This window comes from Rhincodon typus, chromosome 9 (genome assembly GCF_021869965.1).
Source record: "Rhincodon typus isolate 14 chromosome 9, sRhiTyp1.1, whole genome shotgun sequence".
Taxonomy (NCBI): domain Eukaryota; kingdom Metazoa; phylum Chordata; class Chondrichthyes; order Orectolobiformes; family Rhincodontidae; genus Rhincodon; species Rhincodon typus.
Genome location: NC_063340.1, coordinates 18,679,291 through 18,685,290, shown reverse-complemented (window position 1 = coordinate 18,685,290; position 6,000 = coordinate 18,679,291).

The following is a 6,000-nucleotide window of genomic DNA, read 5'->3' as shown; positions in this document are numbered from 1 at the left end:
AACAAAGGTTAAACAACAAAGAAACTGATTGGAGCCTTCCGCATAAACAATGAGTTAAATTGCATCTTCATAGAGATCTACAGCAGAGAAAAGGGCCATTCAGTTCATCAAGTGTGCACCAGTCAAAAACAATCACCTAATCTCAGTCTGAGTTCTGAGGAAGGGTCACCGGACCCAAAGCGTTAACTCTGTTTTCTCCTTCACAGGTGCTGCCAGACCTGCTGAGCTTTTCCAGCAACTTTGTTTTTGTACTTAATCTCAGTTCCAGCATTGGCCTATGGTCTTGTATGCCTCGTCATTAGAACTGTCCATCTAAACATTTCTCAAATGTTGGGAGTGTTTCTGTCTCTACCACCCTCACTGGCAGTGAGATCCAGATTCCCCCCAACCTCTGGGTGAAAACATTTTTCCTCACATCCCTTCTAAACCATCTGTCCCTTTCCTTAAATCTATGCCTTCTCATCATTGATCCCCACCAAGGGGAATTTTTTTTCCTGTCTACGGTCCTCATAATTTTATACATCTTAATCATGTCCCCCTTCCTCCCTTCTACTCCATGGAATCACACGACACCAGGTTATAGTCCAATAGGGTTATTTGAAAACACAAACTTTCGGAGCCTTACTCCTTTTTCAGGTGTTAGTGAGAGAGATAGTATCAGACACAGAACTTATAAGTAAAAGATCAAAGAGTCAACACTGATGAGGATGTATTAAACAAACATATGATGCTGTTGAATCTTTAATCAGTTAGAAGGTTTTAATTGATTAATATGTATATGTAAATACCCGAATTCCTTTCAAGTACTGTCTTGAGAGAACTGAAGGTTTTATCAGTGTAAAAAAGAGATTACATTTTAGGTCAGACAATGCATGTTAGGTGTGAGGCATTGTTTAGGATCTGTTTGTGTTTTTGTTTGGAGTCAAACTGGTTTTATTTCTAAAGTAGGAATTTATAAAATGCCACATTGACTGACTGTCAGGTCACTGGACCCGAAACATTAACTCTGTTTTTTCCTTCACAGATGCTGCCAGACCTGCTGAGCTTTTCCAGCAACTTTGTTTTTGTTCCTGACTTACAGCATCCTCAGGTCTTTTGGTTTTTATTGTCTATAAATAGTGTACTTTTTGAACAAAATAGAATGTATCTACAAATACAAATTCACCCCATAGATTAACATGGATGTGTGTGCATGAGGGAGTGAGTCAGTGTGAGTGCATGTGTGTGTGAGGGGGAGAGAGAGAGAGTGAGTGTTTATGTGAGGGGGAGAGAGTGTGTGTGTGTGTGTGTGTGAGGGAGGAGAGAGATTGAGTGTGTGTGCATGCTGTGGGGGGGGGGAAATTGTGAGAGTGTGTGATGGGGGGGAGAGAGAGAGTGTGTATGTGTGTGTGTGTGTTTGGGGGGACAGAGTGAGAAAGAGTGTGTGTGTGTTCAGGAGGGCAGAAAGAGAGAGGAACAGTGTCATTGTGTGCGGGGGAGAGAACCTTTGTGATCCACCCGGTTTTGGCAACATCACAATAAGTGTGCGACGCCTCCCATGATCAGTTCAATAGTGTCATATAATTATTCGATACATTTTTCCCTAATGTAAATAGACTGTTTTCCTGACTATCCCCACAATAACAATACATCTTCAATATAATAACATGACTACCGCAGTCATTAATTTTTGCTCCTGTGAGAAGTACTCACTACATAACTCATCATTAAGTTTCTCCTTGATTTGATATGGTCCAGTGGAGCTTGCTTTTAATGGTTCGACAGAGACAGGTAGTAATGTTCATGCCAATATAGACTAAAATTTCAAACTTTGGCCTTTTTAATGTGCTCTGTTTTTCATTGTGTTTTGAGCATTCTTCAGATGTGTTTTGGCCAACTTACATTCTTTAGTTAGCTTTTGTCTGAAACTCAAAGTACCGGCTAGAAACATAGCCTTGATTTATAAATTTCTCTTCAGTCAATTTAATGGTATTTGCTCCTTGTCCATACATCATTTAAAAGGACCGAATCCTCTGAATCTATTAGGTCCATTCCGGACAGCAAGCAGTAACAAGGGAATTCCTTTATCCCAATCATCAGGACATTCCCAACAATAACATTTAATCATGGTCTTTACGGTTTGATGCCATATTTTCAATGTACCTTGAAATTGTATGTGATAACCAGAAGATATAAACTGCTTTACTTCCGAACTATTAATCATTTCTTTGAATATTTGTGACATTTAATTTGAACATTGATCTATTGTATTTCTTTGGGTAATCTGAATCTTACGAAACAATTGAACTAATTTTTCTCTTACCAATTTTGCAGTAATTTTTCCCAAAGGCACTGCTTCAGGAAATCTTGTTAAAAATTCAGTTCATAGAATCCCTACAGTGTGGAAGCAGGCCATTTGACCCATTCAAGTCTACACCACCCCTCTGAAGAGCATCCCACCCAGACCCACGCCCATACTCTATCCATGTAATCAACTTAATCTACACATCCCTGGACACTACGGGGAATTTAGCATGGCCAATCCACCTAACCTGCACATTTTCAGGTTGTGGGAGGAAACTGGAGCATCTGGAGAAAACCCATGCAGACAAAGGGAGACGGTGCAAGACTGTCACCCGAGGGTGGAATTGGACCCGGGTCCCTGGCACTAAGTGGCAGCAGGGCTAACCACTGAACCACCATGCCATTGTTAAAAAATACTGTTTCTCATTATTGGTTTTAGGTAAGGGTTCTACACAATGAGAAAAACTTTGTTTTTTTTAAATGGTTCTTTAAAAGCTAGAATCAGAAATAAAGATGCAAGTTTAACTGATGGTTGCAGTTTCCCTGCTGCCTGACATGTATGACATAGATGGCAAAATTTGACCACATTTTTATGTATTCCTGTTTTAAAATTTTTTTAGCTTAGGTTTACTGAATACTTAAGAGACCCGTCAATGAAATTTTATGAACCACTTGCAAAACTTCGTTATGATATCCAAATGGGACTATCACCCAATGGACTACTGCCCATTCTTCACTGGCTGAAATCTGATGTGGTCTCTGTTTCTTCATTACTGTTTTGTCTTTCAAAAAGTAACATTTAGATATTGGTTCTGATTTAATATCTGAGTAGGCTGTTCGACAAAACTCTCTCAATTCAGGATCTCCTTATTGTGTTTCTATTGAAGAAGATGGCTAACTATATCAGCCTCATTCTCTTTGTCTTCATCCTTTTCATTTAAACTTTTGAAAACTGTATCAGAACTTGTAAATTCAGTTATCTCCTTTTTATATAACTCTTCCTCTTTCTGTCTACTTCTAAGGGCCTGAAATGTAACCACAAGAGTCAGTAAACAATCCAGAATGTTCCTGTAACATTCCAGTATCCTTTATCTCTACCGGTTGTTCCATCACTCTCAGTGATGCCAATATTTTTGAACCAGCCAGATAATTTTACAAGATAAAATTAATTTCTTTTATAGGGACTTGGCACATTACTGCAACCACAAATTCTCTGTATACTAAGTCATTCTTTCATCCAACTCTGTACAATAGGACTGCCTTGTAACTTCCATATATATTATTTCCAATTAATATTTTCTCCTATGCTAACCATTCTGGAAACCTCATTGTCTCATCACAGAGTCAAAAGCACGGAAACAGACCCTTTGGTCCAACTTGTCCATTAATGAACTCCAGCAGCCAGTATCCAATCACCAAGTCACCCTTTACTTACACGTGCATAGTTCTTGACAGTAGTTTGACTTCCTCAGAGCCAGATGTCAGAATGAACAGAACCTCTGACATTCCTGTTTATATCTGTTGGCCATGGCTCACTGATCAGACCAGGTTACCAGCCCTAGTCAGGGAACTCATATTCTATGAGGTCCACCTGGCTGACCTTGTTATAATCCCTCCCCCTCTAAGTCCAGAGACATAGGCTTGTTGTTTCTCTGGTAGCATCTCCTTGAGTATTTTTGCATTTGGTCGGGTTCGTCCAACTCAGCCTTGGATATGAGCGGCATGTACTGGACCGTAGCCCGACTCTTGTGCCTAGAGGGTCTTGGAAGAAATTCTACTTCCTCTTCAGGCAGTAAAGGCGTTGAGGCTGCAACATCAGCTGTGTCCATCTCAGACTCTAAAGTTTCTTCGACACTCAATGCAGGGGGAAAAATCACAGGTTCGAACAGATTTCTGGCTGTTCTCAGCGACCAGTTATGCTTTGCTCCTGTCCCATTTGTGAGTTTGCAGCTTTCTTGCAGTCTACCTGCTTGTTCAGGACCTTCGCACCAATCCGGACATTTTGTACGTCATGGGACCTGACCTCACATCAACCACACCTCTTAACCATGCAGGGCCATTTCTGTGGTTTCGACATCAAACTTCATTGTCTGAAGTAAACTGTCTCTCTCGCTTAGAGGAGCGTATCTTGCATTGATGTTCCTGATGTTGTTTCACTCTCCCCACCCAGGTCGGGGAAGATCAGATTTAACCTAGTGCAGAATCATCTCCCTATTAGCAACTCTGCTGGACCTATCCTTGTGGTTGCATGGTTGGGGTGGGGTGGAGGGAGGTGGGGGCGGGAGTGGGCGGCGTGTCTGATAATCAAATAGGAACCAGGACATTTTGAATCTGTAAGCTGTTTCTTTAAGCCTGTCTTCAAAGTTTGGATTGCTGCTTCTGCCAGACCATTGGATGATGGATGGTATGGAGCTGTCCTTATATGCCAAATGCCTTTTGACTTCAGGAAATAATCGCATTCCCTACTGATAAATGATGCCCCATTGTCTGTGACCAACACTTCTGAGAGCCTGTGTATTAAAAAAGATGCTCGCAGCTTTTCTATCGTGGTCCCCATGTTTGACGAATGAATTTTATGCATGTCGAACCACTTTGAGTGGGAGTCCACAATGACAAAGAATGTCGAGCCCATGAAAGGACCGGCACAGTCGCCATGTAACTGATCCAGGGTTAACCCAGCCATTCCCATAAATGTGGGGACCTTCTGGTGGTAATTTTTATCCTTGTTGGCACTCTGGGCCCTGCCTGACCAACGCAGCTACGTATGCATCCAATCCTGGCCACCAGACGTAACTTCTCACCAACAACCTCATTTTGGACACCCTTGGATGACCCTGGAGGAGTTCATCCTGTATCTGGTGGCAACCTTTGCTGAGGACAATCACCCTTGCTCCACAGAATAAAATGCTATCCTCTACGGTGATCTAGCCTTGCCAGGTTCAGAAAGATTTCAATTCTAGTTGCAACGGCCCTTTTGTTTCCCCCAAACCAGCTGTTTAGGTGGCTCAAGGCATTGCATTTGCTACTTAGACTCCTGGACAATGCTCCAGCTTGTAATTATAAGCACTTAAAATGACAGCCCACTGCTGAAATCGACCTCAAGCTATGGGCAGCACTGCCTTGTCCTCTTTAAGTAGCCCTAACATGGGTTTGTTGTCTGTTACTATTACAAATTTACATCTGTAAAGGTATTGGTGGAACTTTCTCATGCAAAGATGACCACCAATCCTTCCTTCTCTTTCTGGGCGTATTTGTGCTCTTCTATATCAGCCCGGCTGGGAACTATATGCTATTGGGCATTCCTCTCACTTGGGCCATCTGTGTGCCAACACTATTCCAATACCATGCAGGGAGGCATCGCGTGTCAACACTACATCTCGCTTAGGATCATAGTGTGTCAACAATTTAGATGACAATAGCTGCCTCCTCACTTCCCTAAAGGTTCTGTCTTGGCTACGAGACCATTTCCAAGGCTGACCCTTTTTCAATAGCATATCTAAGGGTGCCTGGATGCAGGCCAGGTTACGTATGAACTTTCTGCAATAATTCACCAATCCAAGGAAAGACCTAAGCTCCAGTACAGATGTGGGAGCCAGGGCACCTTTGATCACCCTTACTTTATCTTCCAACAAGTGCAACCTGGTCTTATCAACCCTGTAGCCCTAGTAGGTCACTTGGGCTGCCTGGAACACACATTTTCCTTTTTAAGGCATATGC